This window comes from Malania oleifera, chromosome 4 (genome assembly GCF_029873635.1).
Source record: "Malania oleifera isolate guangnan ecotype guangnan chromosome 4, ASM2987363v1, whole genome shotgun sequence".
NCBI lineage: Eukaryota > Viridiplantae > Streptophyta > Magnoliopsida > Santalales > Ximeniaceae > Malania > Malania oleifera.
The window spans coordinates 104,671,465-104,687,951 of record NC_080420.1 but is presented as its reverse complement, the minus strand read 5'-3'; positions in this window follow the sequence as shown (position 1 = coordinate 104,687,951).

Genomic DNA, 16,487 nt, shown 5'->3' with positions numbered 1-16,487 from the left:
GGGTTGTTAAGAAATCTAACCCCATAGGAGCCATGAAAGAATGGGTACTAAAGCAAGCTACTTAATTATGTTTTATAGGTATGCTTGAAGACCAGATCCAAGAGGATAGGTGGTTTCTTGATAGTGGATGCTCAAGACATATGATAGGTGATGCTAGCAAATTTTTCTCTCTCACCTACAAAAAAGAAAGATTCATGATATTTAGGGATAATGCCAAAGGTAGAATAATTGGCAAAGGAAAGGTAGGTAACTCATATTTAGTGTTGATAATGTAGTACTTGTTGATACCTTGAAGCATAACTTGTTGAGTATTAGTCAGTTATGTGACAAGATACTTAATATTATCTTTCAATCCACTCAATGACTCATAAATAATTTAGATGGAAAAACTATCCTAGTAGGACATCGAGAATCTAATATTTACACTATTGAGTTTGATGACATTGAAACTAGAGATATTAAATCCTTGGTTGCAACTAATGAATCTAGTTGGTTGTGGCATAGGAGACTTGGTCATACTAGCATGGACCCATTGTAAAGATTATCCTCTAAGGACTTAGTTAATGGTCTACCAAAAGAAAATTATGTCAAAAACAAAGTATATGATGCATGTCAATATGGTAAACAAATCAAGTCATCCTTTAGGACCAAAAAGGTAATCTCCACATCTAGACCCTTTGAGTTAATTCATTTTGATCTATTTGGGCCCAACGACATTGCAAGCATTGGTAAAAAAATTATACGCATTTGTAATAGTTGAAGATTACTCTAGATTTTTTTAGGTAATGTTTCTGGAAAATAAAAGCGAAACTTCAATCTAATGCTTTCATAAACTTTTGTGGCAAAATTCAAAATGAGAAAGGGATGTCCATTGTCAACATTAGGAGTAATAGAGGATGAGAATTTAAAAATAAAGAGATAGAAAACTTTTGTGATGAACATGGTTATTCACACAACTTATTCACACCAAAAACTAATGGAGTAGTCGAAAGAAAAAAATCGAGCACTTCGAGAGTTGGCTAGAACAGTGTTGAATGAACATGATATTTTCAAGTATTTTTGGGCTCAAGCGGTAAATACCGCATGCTATGTAAGTAATCGTGTAGTCATTAGATCTAAAATTGGTAAAACACCATACGAAATATAGAAGGGTCGAAAACCCAACATATCTCACTTCAAGGTTTTTGGATGCAAATGTTTTATTCTAAATGATAGAGATTATCTAGAAAAATTTGATCCAAAGTCTAATAAAGGAATTTTTCTTAGGATATGCTATGAACTGCAAAGCCTAAGTTTTCAATAAAAAACTCGAACTATTCAAGAGTCAACTCGGGTAGTTTTTGATGAAGCAAATCCTTTCGGCTTAAAAGCCTCAATTCATATAAAGGAGGATGATCAAGTAAATACCTTTAGAATTGAAAAGGAGCTTGAAAAACTTAAAATAAACAATGAACAAGAAGAAAATTTCCAAAATAACATGTCTGAACATCAAGAGTCACAACCTCAAGAAGAAGTTCTGAAACCAAATGAAGAAGATTAAGAGCTTCCTAAAGCCTAGAAATTTATCAAAAATCATCCAACTAGTCTCATCATAGGAAATCCATCTAGAGGAGTTGGCACTAGATCACACCTTAAGAGTGGATGCCACCATATAGCTTTTGTATCCCAAATTGAACCAAAGAATTTCGAAGAAGTTGAAAATAATGAAAGTTTGGTCATGGCTACGCAAGAAGAACTTAATCACTTTGAAAGGTGGAACTACTCCCAAAACCCAAGAATACTTCCATAATTGGTACAAAATGGGTATTTAGGAATAAGAAAGATGAATATGGTAATGTAGTAAGAAATAAAACAAGACTAGTTGCACAATGGTACAATCAACAAGAGGGTGTTGATTATGATGAAACATATGCCCTAGTAGCTAGAGTAGAAGCTAATAGAATGTTGCTTGCCTTTGCTTGCTACAAATATTTCAAGTCATTTCAAATGGACGTCAATAGTTATAGAGACTCGACAAAATAAAATAATAAAAATAATTGAGAAGAGGAGAATTTTGGCCAGAAGGGCAGAAAATCGGTGACTGTTTTCTGGAGGGAATAGAAAACTAGTGACAGTTTTGGATTCTACCGCGGAACGGTAATGGTTAAATGGATAAAAATAGGCTAGTTAAATAGAAAACCGGCGATGATTTTCTGAGAGTCAATGAAAACCGGTGACATTTTTCTCTACAGTGAGGGTTATATGTAACTCTCCCGAGCAACTCCATTTTAAGAAATCAAAATACTCTCTCTCTCTCTCTCTCTCCCACGCAACCCATGAAGCTCCCTCCTACTGTCTTCGATTCCGGACTCATTTAAGCCTGGATTGACGATCAAGAACCACCACGGGATTCCTGGGAAGATTATCTACAACGTACACTGAGCAGATTCTCAAGTTAGGGTTCTGGAGCACCATCCAAAAACCAGGGTAAGTGGTGTATTTTAGGGTTTTTAAGTTAATTTGGAGTATATGAAATGTAGGAGGTGTTAAATGGAAGTTATTATGGGAGTTGTGTTGAATAATTTGGGGAAAATGTGTTTTGCAGGTTTTTGGTCTGTGAACGCCAAGGGGCATGGAAATTTGGTGTTTTAGCGAAATCTCTGTAAGTTAGGTAAGGGGAATAAATTATAAGTCTATTTTTGAAAATTATGGGTTGAAAAATATGAGAAACGGTATTATGTTATTTTACTAGAAATTTATTATGATATAAATAACAGATGATATTTGTGTGGCATATGATTTGTATTGGAATATATTTAAAATTAAGTTGAATGATTTACATTAAGAATATGAGATTATGAGATGTGAAATGATAAATGGGATTTGAAATGTGGAAAAATAATGAAAGTGAAATACACTGGAAAATGTATCTTCTGAGAATGGATGAAACGTGAAATGTGGAAATGTGTATTGAGAAACATTGAATTATGTGAAATGAAATATGTATATGTTATTATGAGATGAAATGAATTTTGAACTGATGAAATGTTAATGAAGTGATGAAATGAGTTGAGAATATTGGATATGTGAATACTGCAATGTAAAATTCTACAATACTGATATATGAATGTGATATGAGAATATTGAAAACATGAACATTGCAAGGATAATGCTGCAATGAGAACAATGATATGTGAATACTGATATGAGAATATGAAATTGAGAATATGTGAATGTGAGTATTGTAACGTGAATACTACAATTCATATATTGAAATATGGAATTGAGAAAATGTAACGACCCAAAAATTATACCATTTTTTTTTCCATATAAAATATAAATGATTATGATACCCCTGTATTACCTTTTATAACATCTCAGGCCTAGATGGCATTGAGGTATCCCTGTGTTGACCTTATAGGTCACACCCAATTTTGACAATGAGAAATACTCTAGTATTTGATAGTTTTCAAGTTTGTGTGCAGGTTTATATTAGCAAATCAATTGATGGTACATGAAGTATAGCCTGAAGACCCTAAGGATTATTTCTTGTTGTAATTTATATTATTTGTAATAATTTATATCGGTCTGTAATAATGTCTGCATGTCATGCATATAGGTTTTTGGAAGCTCAAAATGATCGTAGATTGACCATAGGGATCAAATGACCTTAGGGCACCCTTCGGTTGACCGATGCTGGATTTTTCGGACTATCTCAAAATGACCTTAGAAAAGACCCTAGTAAGACCTTAGGTCCCAACACTCATGCACATATATCATACAAAATTCAGGAGTGTTAAAAATGAATTAAATTGAATATTATAGGGAAGTTTGAGAGAGCTCGGGCCACCAAACCCCAGGAGGTCAAAACTCCTCGAGCGCTCGAACTGTTGAAAAGTCAACATTTGACCTAGCTCTCGGGCGACCGAACCGTTTTAAACATATCTTCCCCTGGCGCACGAACCCTCTAAAAGGGACCCCTCACCAACTCGGGTTGCTAAGGAAAACAGTTCAAAATAGGCCCGGGCAACCGAACCTCTGAGTTCGGGCTATCAACCCACTAACTGGACTACCGTATTAGGACTCGAGCTATCGAACTATTTTAAAGCGATTTTGAAAATGAGTCTGTTCAGGCGACCAAACCTCAGTTCAGCCACCCGAACCTTCTCGGGTTAAATTTATTTTACCCAAGGTTGATATGGGTTAAAATGGATAAATTATTCTTAACTGTTCTTAGACTTTTCTAAGAATTCCTAATAGGTCCCAAATGGTTATATTTTTTACCTTGTCTATAAATATGGGTTCATTTGTGAAGATTAAGATGAGATAAGCCAAAATCATTAGCAAATCCTCCTTATCTCAAAATCTCATTTTGCCTAAAATACTCTCAAATATTTATTCCCTTGATACATCTTGATATTGTGAGAGTTTATTGATTGTTTTTGTGCTTATTAGATACTACTAATACTCCCACTATTCTTGTTTGATTGTGTGATTCATTTTTGGGGAGTTAGTTAAGTTTATCCCACAGATTTCAATATTATAAATTTTTTGTTGGGATAAACTAACAAGCTTAGGGATCTTTGCATTGTCATTGCAAGATTCCCTTAACTTTGATTTTGTTGTGCAAAAACATTTTCTACAAGTTATAATATTTTTAAAACTACTCTTGAGCTCATTACATTAAAGGAAAATATTTTGAGTTAGTTTGAATATTTGATTAAGCATCTTTGAAACTATGATTGAACATTGAGATTTAATATTAACTTATTTCAAAGATACAACTTGTTTAGAACACTCTTGAACATTATTTTGATTATATCTTGTTGAGTGTTATTTGCACTTATATTCACATCACTAAGCTTACATTACCTATACCGTTGATGTGCATGTGATAGATTATATTGGGTACATATCTGCTTTACTTGAGAAGTATAATAACTTTACTAGTTATGTTGTGAAAAATACTGCTGTATTCTAGGCATGACCTGAGGGGTGGTAATCCAGCCTAGTAAGGATTGTTTGTAAAGGTTGAGGTCAACCCTGTGCTAATTGACCATGTTGTTTAGGTGCTGCTCCACCCGTTAAGTGAGCTCATAGTGTAATCCTTGTGCGGTTGTACCAAGGCGGGGATGTAGGCAGCATTGGTCGAACCCTGATAACATATCTAGTATCAGTTTATTTTCTGCAATTTACCTTCTGCACCTATATGTTTATGTTTATTTTTTGAGTACTTGATTGGGTTTGCAATTTCATAGAAAGACCTTAGGTTTGTGTAATACTTATTATTGGATTAAGTTAAACCTAGGAAAAGAATTTTTAAAATTCCAATTCACCCCCTCGTGGAAATACACCAAGGCTAACAATTGGTATCAGAGCCTCGCAGCATTTACTAAAACGTGTTTGCTAAAGAACAGGATGACTCAATTTGGTGTATCCCCATTTGGTGAGGGTTAGTCACCTTCTTGCCCTCCTGTGTTTTGTGGTGTCAGTTATGCCCACTGTAAAATCAGAATGAGCATTTTTATAAAATCTATGGAATGGAGGGTCTAGTAGGTGATTGTCAAAGGAATTCGTATGCCCTTGAATGAAAATGATATTAGGTTAATGCATGCGAATTCATATCCCATGGACATGTTATATCTTACATTAGATTTTGATATTTTTGTTGAGTTTGTAGTATCTTGGACTGCAAAGGGTGTCTGGGATGAATTCGAAAGGAAATATGGAGAGTCCTAGGAGAATGAGACCATCACTCAAGGAGTGGTGAGTGATAAGGAAATGGCATTAACAAAGGAAGAGGTATATGATTCTAACTCAAACTCAATTGATAATTCTTATGTTGAATGTTGTGTTGTATCAAATGATGAATCATCTGTTGAATTTCATGATATTCTGTTGTTGATGCATGCGATGATTCTTATGAAAAAATTTTATGATATATCTTATAATGAGTCATCGACTGTTTCTGATAATGATATTGTATGCATTGATTCATATGAAAGTTATAGAGATAAATCTTGTATTGAATCATGCTATGAAATCAAGCTTAGGGATCTTTGCATTGTCATTGCAAGATTCTCTTAGCTTTGATTTTGTTGTGCAAAAATATTTCTACAAGCTATAATATTTTTCAAACTACTCTTGAGCTTGTAACATTAAAGAAAAATATTTTGAGTTAGTTTGAATATTTGATTAAGCATCTTTGAAACTCTTATTGAACATTGAAATTTGATATTAACTCGTTTCAAAGATACAACTTGTTTAGAACACTCTTGAATATTATTGTGATCATATCTTGTTGAGTGTTATTTGCACATATATTCACATCACTAAGCTTGCATTACGTATACTATTGATGTGCATATGATAGATTATATTGGGTACATATCTGTTTTACTTGAGAAGCATAATAATTGTACTAGTTATGTTGTGAAAAATACTGTTGTATTCTAGGCATGGCCTGAGGGGGCGGTAATCTAGTTTGGTAAGAATTGTTTATAAAGGTTGAGGTCAGCCCTATACTAATTGACCTAGTTTTTTTGGTGTCGTTCCACCCGTTAAGTGAGCCCATAGTGTAATCCTTGTACAAGTGTACCAAGGCGAGGATGTAGGCAGTATTGGACGAACCCCGATAAGATATCTGGTGTCAGTTTATTTTCCATAAATTACTTTCTGCACCTATATGTTTATGTTTACTCTTTGAGTACTTGATTGGGTTTGAAATTACTTAGAAAGAGCCTAGGTTTGTGTAATACTGATTGTTGGATTAAGTTAAACCTAGGAAAAGAATTTTTAAAATTCCAATTCACCCCCTCTCTTGGAGATACATCAAAGTTAACACCATGTACAAAAACCAACACACCTATGCAGCGGAAAACAAAAAGTCATACATCCATATTTACAGTACCAGAATTCAGTGTTTCTAAACCATATATATGTAAGTATAGCTACACATCACCCTAGTATCATCTACTCAAAAATGTAATCCCCTGAACACACTAACCCTATGAACAGGGCAAAATAAAAGATCTCTCTATCTGCGAGCCTGATCTGCACGCCTAGCTAGTTCACTTGAAAAATGTTAAATCGCTGGGATGAGACAACGCTCAGTGAGTGGAAATATGCTATTACTAGTGTGTGGCAACCGAGCTGCATAAATACTATACTAACAATATCTGAAATTGTATAAGCTGGTAAATCAATATAAAGTATAACTCACATTTATCATAGTTTAAAGTATAATTTTATTATCTGAGGTTTCTTCTTTTTACTTCTAATATCATACTATATCTGTTGAAAATTCTGTGAATTTGTATACATATACATAACTGAGATCTTTCCCCTCGAAAACTGTATATCATGATTTAACCCCTCATGACAGGGTTGTGCGGCCCGTAGATGGGACTTAATCTTGATTGGCCTACCAGGTAAGTCAACTGTACTTTACCAATCCTTTGCCCGGTCAAACTGCGCCCTCTCCTAGGAACGAAACTGGTAACTACCTCGTCAAACTGGCCCCCCTCAACCCAAAGTATTGGGGAGACTACAAACTCTCTAGGCCCGGTTGACGGAATCCACATACTATTTGAAATATGTGGTTTCACCCTGATATGAAAATAGCAACGGTACCGTGCTCTACTAACTGAATCTATCTAAAATAATTCATCAGGGATCTGATACTGTATATACTGTTACTATAATTACCCTACTATTTTTATCATGTTTCCAAAATAACCATAACACTATAAATATGATCTGTAAATACTGTAATATTTGAATAAAATAAATGTATGTCTGACTGTAATATCTGACTGAATAATCTGTAATATTTGAGTGTTATGGTTTTGGAAAACATGGCATTCTGTAATTACTGTAAAATACTGGTTTTAAAAATATTTATAATATCTGTTTGATAAAAATCTATCTGGTAAATATATGTCTATATATGTAAACTATAAATCATGATATTATGAAAAACTATGTAGATTCTGTATCAGGAAAATATCTACTCAAGCCACAAAAATAATACAACTCATATTCTGGAAAAACTGAAAAATAAACTAGCGTAGCATATTTCCCTTACCTAACTGGCTGGGAGGCTCGCCTTCGACTTAATCCTCACGATGTACTATTCCCCAAAATCCTGAAATAATACACATATGCATATTTTCAAAAAATCAACTAGATTTCCTCGAGCCTACATACTCATAAAATTCTGAATTATAATTTACCTAGGTTTTTAAAAATACTCACTGGGATCTCCAACCCATATCTACAGGGTCCCAAAACACCCTATTCTTGAAAATATAATACTCAAATTTTACTTCACAAAACTCCAGTATATTCTCATATAACTTAAAATCTAAACTCAAATAAGTTTGATACAACTAAAAATACCCAATTATTCAACTTACCCAAATTTTGGGATAGTACCCAAGTTGGCCTAACCAACGATTTACTCCAGTAGACTTGAAGAGAATCTTCCCAAGAATAGCGTGATGGCTTTTGATCGTCAAACCGGCGAAAAACGAAGCCGAAATCGTAAAGAGAAGGGGAGAGGGTCAGTTTTTATAGAGAGAGAGAGAGAGAGAGAGAGAGAGAGAGAGTTTCCTAGACGACTTCTTGCTGAAAAATCCTATTTAGGCCTACTTATAGACCTGGATTCGTCGACGAGACACGTCACCTCATCCACGAGTTTATAAAGGAAGTTCGTCGCCAAACACAAATCCCTCGTCGATGAACTTTAGGCTCTGCAAAACCCCCTCTCGGTAAATTCTGGTCGACGAGACACGTGTCCACATCGACGATCCCGAGAAGAATACTCGTCGATGAAATCCCTGTATTTGTCAACGAGACCCTTCAAATTAGGAATAGCTTCCCAAGAGGGGGGGATGAATTGGCTTTTAAAACTTTCTTTTAACTTCTTTTAAGAATCCTTAACTTCTTTAAACACTTAACCAATTCTTTAACTTGTTTGTTTAATTTAACTAATCACACAACAACTTAATCTCTTTAATTAACCATACAACTAATAAAACATTCAAACAATAAATCACAATCTCCAAACCAACACAACCACAATTTATTTATCAAATATAAGTTCACTGCAGCATTATTAGATTGATGAAAACATTCAAGATTTAGCACTTTTGGAATACAAACACTATCCAATCAATCTCAAGCTTTATACCATTCAATCACAATATATCTTTTGTTGTCAGCCCTGGATATGAAATTTTAAGCCCTGTAGTTGAATTATAATTTATACTTCACTGATATAGATTTGTTTCTTCAATATGTTTTTTAAAAACACATTCACACTCTTCCCAAATACTTAGAATTCAAATAAACTTTCTGTTGATCTATCTTTGGGTGTTTAACCAAGTAACATACTCCCGTATGGTTTCCGCAAATAATGGTTCAACCAATGTACTCCCTTTTGGTTTCCGCAACCCAAATCAAAATCAAACTTAAAGTTTACTTGATTTTCAAATATACGTAGTTTATATGATTTTCAAATTTAAACCATCCACGCAATTTAAATATGCACTGAAAATAAAGAATAGGGAAAGAGAAAGTGAGATGAAGATTTTTATGAGGTTCGGCTTCAACACAGCCTACGTCCTCACCTTTGGCAAAACCACCAAAGGATTCACTAAACCTGTTTCGTTGACGGGTGGAACAAACCTTTACAACACTCCTTGGTTAAGGCTAGAGTCCGCCTTCTCCAAACGATATTCCCTCATTTAGTCACTCCTTACATAGGCTAGAGCCTGCCTCTTTAAATAATATCTCCTTGCTTAGCCAACGATCCAAACACATTGGAACATCAATGAACTACAAGAAGCACAAGATAAAATCTATGTACAAGTATACTCTCTCAAAGAGCAAGTTAGTACAATTTCAGTACTATATACTTCAATGTAAAATATCAATAGGAAATAGAATGAAACTCAAGTGTAGAATTCACCAATATCCTTCTTAGATGAGGATTAACAGTAGGAATTCAGAGGAGGAAGGATTAGCACTTCAGAATATCTCAGCAAAATAATTTTTCAATGAGTGAGCAAGAGAACTTTGGAAGAACAAGAATGTTTTCAGCTTCTCAAAATAGATTTTTCAATTCTTGGATGTATTTTGATTTTCAAAACCATGTATTTATAGGCTTTCAAACTTGTTTCCATGTTGCAAAAGTTTCCTTTAAGTGTTTCCCAAAATTTTAGAAAGTTTGGAGCTCAAACAGCTATTTTTTAAAATATTAGATTTTAAAAATTTTTTCGGTTGAACAATGCTCAGATGTCTGAAGGTTCGAGTTTAGTCATTTGAAGTTTCTAAAACCCCTTTAAAAATGTACTGGACACAGGGTCAGATGTCTGAAGAGAGGATTCAAACGTCTAAGGTGTAGGGTTTAGATGTCTGAAGTGTCGGGTTCAGAAGTCTGAATAGCTACTGCCTCTTTCAATACTGTCCAGAAAATCTTCAGATGTCTGAGGTATCGAGTTCAGATGTCTGAAGTGGTTTTGTGTGCTGTTCAGACAACTGAAGTCCCTTCCTTGAACAGTGTTCAGATGTTTGACAACTGTGACCTCACTTTAGTGTTGTGGCCATAACTTTTTTTGTATAATTCCAAATTAAGTGTTCTTGGTGTAAAAAGAAAGATAAGAGAAAATTATACAACTTTTATATTGAACACTTTTTAAAATAATACATTTTAGATAGAGAAAAATTCACCTAAATGCGGATGTATAAAAACTAATAGCATTTGGAAAAACTCTTTTTGGTGTTTTTCATTCCAAAAATGATTCTAACTTTTTTAAAATAATTTTTGACCTTACAAAAATATTTTTCAAGTATGTCCAAGTATGTTAAAAGGTATCTAGGTCCAAGAAGTTAACCTAAGAGTTTCAAAATATTTCAAACGATATTTTAAACATTAAAGCACTTACATGAAACTTCTAAGACTTTTCTCATTCTAGGTTCTTGAGTCTTCATGCTTTGTCCTTGGATTGAGTCCATCATTTCTTCAAGTTTTCATATTCTTTGAGCTTTCTCACTTTGCCTTTCTTTGGTTCTTTTGACTTTAATATTCCTTGGCTTTCAACAACTCATTCATGTCCTCATAATCTTCAAGGTTTAATATATCATCTTTAAATCCATGCTTTGACTCATTTAAGCTTCATTTGATCCTTGTGAGCACTTTGACCTTGCTTTCTCATATATGAGCCCTGAAATATCATTACTCACACAAATACATTAAATTTCACTTGTTTATTAGTATTAAAATAAGATAAAAAGATTTTAAACCTTGTAAGACCAACAATCTGCCCATTTTTGATGATGACAAACACGAAGCAAAAATGTGAGTAAGCCTTAAAAAGGCTCCCCCTTTCAATAAGCTTCTTCTTAATAAGATCAATATTAATTTTTTCAATCATGTTCATCTCTTTCTTTTGGTTTTACAAGCTTTTTCAATCAATATTAAATACTTAAATACTTCTTTTGAATAGATATTATGTTCATGCTCAATTTTTGCTTCACAATTTCTCCCCTTTTTGACGTCAATCAAAAAGAAAAGAAACGATTTAAATTCAAATACAAATCATTTTAAACATATCAATAACCATGTATTCCAAACATATGCACACACTCAAGTTATTGTTTTTCAATATAGCATGGGTAGTGTGTAGCTCACATCATTTATTCAAGATACCAGCTGATATTAATTTGACGGTTTTTATGATACCAATTTAAAATTTAAAAATTAATTCAAGATATCAATTGATTAATGATTCATGACACTCCCCTTGAATTCAATACATTCAGTTTTGTTATTAATATTGCTTTTATCATCCCATGTAAAATATTGAATCATATCATGTATCAAATATCAATATCATGCTAAGATCATCAATGTCACATCATGCTCATAGACATAAACATGCTCATAAATAATTTGACTTCGTGATACCAAGTGAGCTTTTAGATTTGATATCTATTGAAAATTTTAACATGTGAAACCAAAAATACTTTATAGATACCAAAGCTTAATATCACATAATGTATAGTTCATGGATACCAATATAACTACTATATCTTTCATAGCTCATAGATAAAGAGCAGTATGTTTATCCATGTGATTCATTTAAAATCATGCATGTTCAAGAATTATCCTTGTATAAAAAATTTATGCTTAAGCTCAATAATCTCATTCTCAATTTTCAACATAGTGAGCCATACTTTTCAATATAAATCAAGTTAAGTTAATTAATACACATGTAGCATATCAATACATCACATGTAGGCAAATAAGCATGTAGCATGTAACATCAAGGCGCTTATATAATAAGCTCAGATTTTATATTTTCTTTATATTTTCTTAAGTTAAGCCTTGTAAAAAGTCATCCTATGATTTTGGCCAAGAATGTCATTTTCTATTTTATATAAGTGTGAAGTCATTATTTCATTTTTGGTACCCATATTTTCTTGGGTCCGGAGGATTTTTCAAGGGAGGTTTCTTTTATTTTCCATACTTGTTTGGTTTTAACACCTTTCCTCTTAAACAGACATTCAAACTTTATATGCCCCTTTTTCTTGCATTGATAGCATATGGTATTTGTGTAGGCATTAGAAGATGTGCAAGTATAGTCTTTGGATTCTTTTTAGAAATATCCCATGTAAGAATTCTTCTTTATTTTATTTTCAATTCCATTGTAACCAATGTCTTCTTTATTTAGAGACATTCTTTGTAAGCCAATCATCTTATCAAGGTTTTCCTTTCCTTTTGTGAAGTTGTAAATAATTTTATCCTTATCCTTGATTTGATTCTTAAGATCATTTAACTCTATATCTTTCTTGTTATCAACCTTCTTTAATGATTTCTCTAATTCTAGAGATAATTTTCTAATTCTATCCTCTAATTCAGAAATATACATATCTTTCTCATATACGATAGAGGATAAGGATCGAAGGTCTTCTATCATTTGGTCATTCTTGCTTTCTAGTTTCTCAATTTTCAAGTTGTTTTCTTTTTCAGCAAGATTTTTGGATTCTATTTCTTTCATTGCTAATTCATACTTATGTTCTAATTGCTTGAGTTTTGAGTCTTTATCTCTTTCAGCATTCTTTAAGAATTCTAACTCTTTCATTAAACTTTCATTCTTATTCTTCAATGAGGTGTTTTGTTTATTTGCTTTCATCAGCATCTTATGTACTTTGAATAGATCATTTTGAAGTTCATCTAAGATGGCATACCCTCATCACTTGATTCATAACTACAAGAATTGTTTGAAGATTTAGTTGAGGAGCTTTCTTCGTTATCCCATGCCGTAAAGCACGTGTAAGCAACCTCTTGGTCACTTATTTCATTCTCCGAAGTACTTGTACTATCCCAAGTAGTGGCTTTCATGGCCTTCTTGTTTCTTTTTAGACTCTCTCTTTAATAGCAGACATTCTGGTTTTATATGTCCGACTTTATTGCAATTATAGCATGTAGGAGTTTTATTTTTAGATTTCTTTTTGCTGATTTCTTCTTCTGATTCATTTGATTCAGAATTTTGATTTCTTCTCTTGAATTTGTTTCTCCTTCTTAGTATCCTTGCTAGCTTTTTAGATATGAAGACTTCTTCATCTTCATCTATATCACTACTTGAGTTTTCTTTTAAGGCTTTAAAGGCTATTTTTTCTTGAGCTTTGGTTTTTCCATTCTTTTCATTCATCGCCATTTCATATGTAAGGAGAGAACCTATAAGCTCATCTAAAGATGTGTTTTTCAAATTTCTACCTTTCGTAATAGCAGTAGCCTTTGGTTCCCACATGGAGGGAAGACCTCTTAAAATTTTTCTTATTATCTCATAAGTAGTGTAGGTTTTTCCTAAGGCATTTAGGGAATTTATTATATGAGTGAACCTAGTAAACATATTTGTAATTGATTCATCCAGGTTCATCTTAAAAGCTTCGTACTCAATTGTGAGCAAATCAACCCTATTATCCCTAACATTCGTTGTTCCTTCATAAGTAACTTCTAGCTTATCCCATATTTCCTTAGCTGATTTACAAGCCATTACTCGATTAAATTCATTAGCATCCAAGGCACAATATAAAGCATTTATAGCACTTGAATTTGTTTGGAGCATATTATAATCTTGATCGGTCATATATTTCTTCCCTTTTGGGATTTGTTTTCCATCTACTATCTTAGTGGGAATTTGATCTCCATCTATAACAACTTCCCATACTTTCCAATTCATCATTTGAAGATAGATTTGCATTCTCTTTTTCCAAAAAGTGTAGTTCAAACCACAAAAGATAGGAGGCCTAGTTGAAGATTGTCCCTCTCTAAAGCGAGCTACGCCTAAGTTAGCCATTTAGATCTTTTTATAGCTTCTAGTTTAAGAGTTGCTATAACCCCGCTCTGATACCAATTGAAATTAGGAATAGATTCCCAAGAGGGGGGGTGAATTGGCTTTTAAAACTTTCTTTTAACTTCTTTTAAGAATCCTTAACTTCTTTAAACACTTAACCAATTCTTTAACTTGTTTGTTTAATTTCACCAATCACACAACAACTTAATCTCTTTAATCAACCACACAGCTAATAAAACATTCAAACAATAAATCACAATCTCCAAACCAACACAACCATAATTTATTTATCAAATATAAGTTCACTGCAGCATTATTAGATTGATGAAATCATTCAAGATTTAGCACTCTTGGAATACAAATACTATCCAATCAATCTCAAGCTTTATACCATTCAATCACAATATATCTTTTGTTGTCAGCCCTGGATATGAAATTATAAGCCCTGTAGTTGAATTATAATTTATACTTCACTGATATAAATTTGCTTCTTCAATATGTTTTTCAACAACGCATTCACACTCTTCCCAAATACTTAGAATTCAAATAAACTTTTTGTTAATCTATCTTTGGGTGTTTAACCAAGTAACGTACTCTTGTATGGTTTCCACAAAGAATGGTTCAACCAACGTACTCCCTTTCGGTTTCCGCAACCCAAATCAAAATCAAACTTAAAGTTTACTTGATTTCAAAATATACATAGTTTATATGATTTTCAAATTTAAACCATCCACGCAATTTAAATATGCACTGAAAATAAAGAATAGGGAAAGAGAGAGTGAGACAAAGATTTTTACGAGGTTCGGCTTCAACACAGCCTACGTCATTGCCTTTGGCAAAACCACCAAAGGATTCACTAAACCTGTTTTGTTGACGGGTGGAACAAACCTTTACAACACTCTTTGGTTAAGGCTAGAGCCCGCCTTCTCCAAACGATACTCCCTCGTTGGGTCACTCCTTACATAGGCTAGAGTCTGCCTCTCTAAGCAATATCCCCTTGCTTAGCCAACGATCCAAACACCTTGGAACGTCAATGAACTGCAAGAAACACAAGATAAAATTTGCATATAAGTATACTCTCTCAAAGAACAAGTTAGTACAATTTCAGCACTATATACTTCAATGTAAAATATCAATAGGAAATAGAGTGAAGCTCAAGGGTAGAATTCACCAACATCCTTCTTAGATGAGGATTAACAGTAGAAATTCAGAGGAGGAAGGATTAGCACTTCAGAGTATCTCAGCAAAAGAATTTTTCAATAAGTGAGCAAGAGAACTTTGGAAGAACAAGAGTGCTTTTAGCTTCTCAAAATAGATTTTTCAATTCTTGGATGTATTTTGATTTGCAAAACCATGTACTTATAGGCTTTCAAACTTGTTTCCATGTTGCAAAAGTTTCGTTTAAGTGTTTCCCAAAATTTTAGAAAGTTTGGAGCTCAAACGGCTATTTTTTAAAATATTAGATTTTAAAAAAATTTCTTATTGAACAGTGTTCAGATGTCTGAAGATTTGAGTTTAGTCATCTGAAGTTCCTGAAACCCTTTTAAAAATGTACTGGACATAGGGTCAGATGTCTGAAGAGAGGGTTCAGACGTCTGAGGTGTACGGTTCAGATATCTGAAGTGCTGGGTTCAGAAGTGTGAACAGCTACTGCCTCTTTCAATTCTATCCAGAAAATCTTTAGACGTTTGAGGTGTCAAGTTCAGACGTTTGAAGTGGTTCTGTGTGCTGTTTAGATTGCTGAAGTCCCTTCCGTGAATAGTGTTCAGATGTTCGATAGCAGTGACCCTGTTTCAATGTTTTGGCCATAACGTTTTCTGTATAACTCCAAATTACGTGTTCTTGGTGTCAAAAGAAAGCTAAGAGAAAATCCTACAACTTTCATGGTAAAAAAATTTTAAAATAATGAGTTTAAGTAGAGAAAAATTCACCTCAATGCTGATATATAAAAACTGACAGCATTTGGAAAAACTCTTTTTGGTGCTTTTCATTCCAAAAATGATTTTAACCTTTTTAAAATAATTTTTGACCTTATAAAAATATTTTCGAAGTATGTCCAAGTATGTCAAAAGGTATTTAGGTCCAAGAAGTTAACCTAAGAGCTTCAAAATATACGATATTTAAAACATTAAAGCACTTACGTAA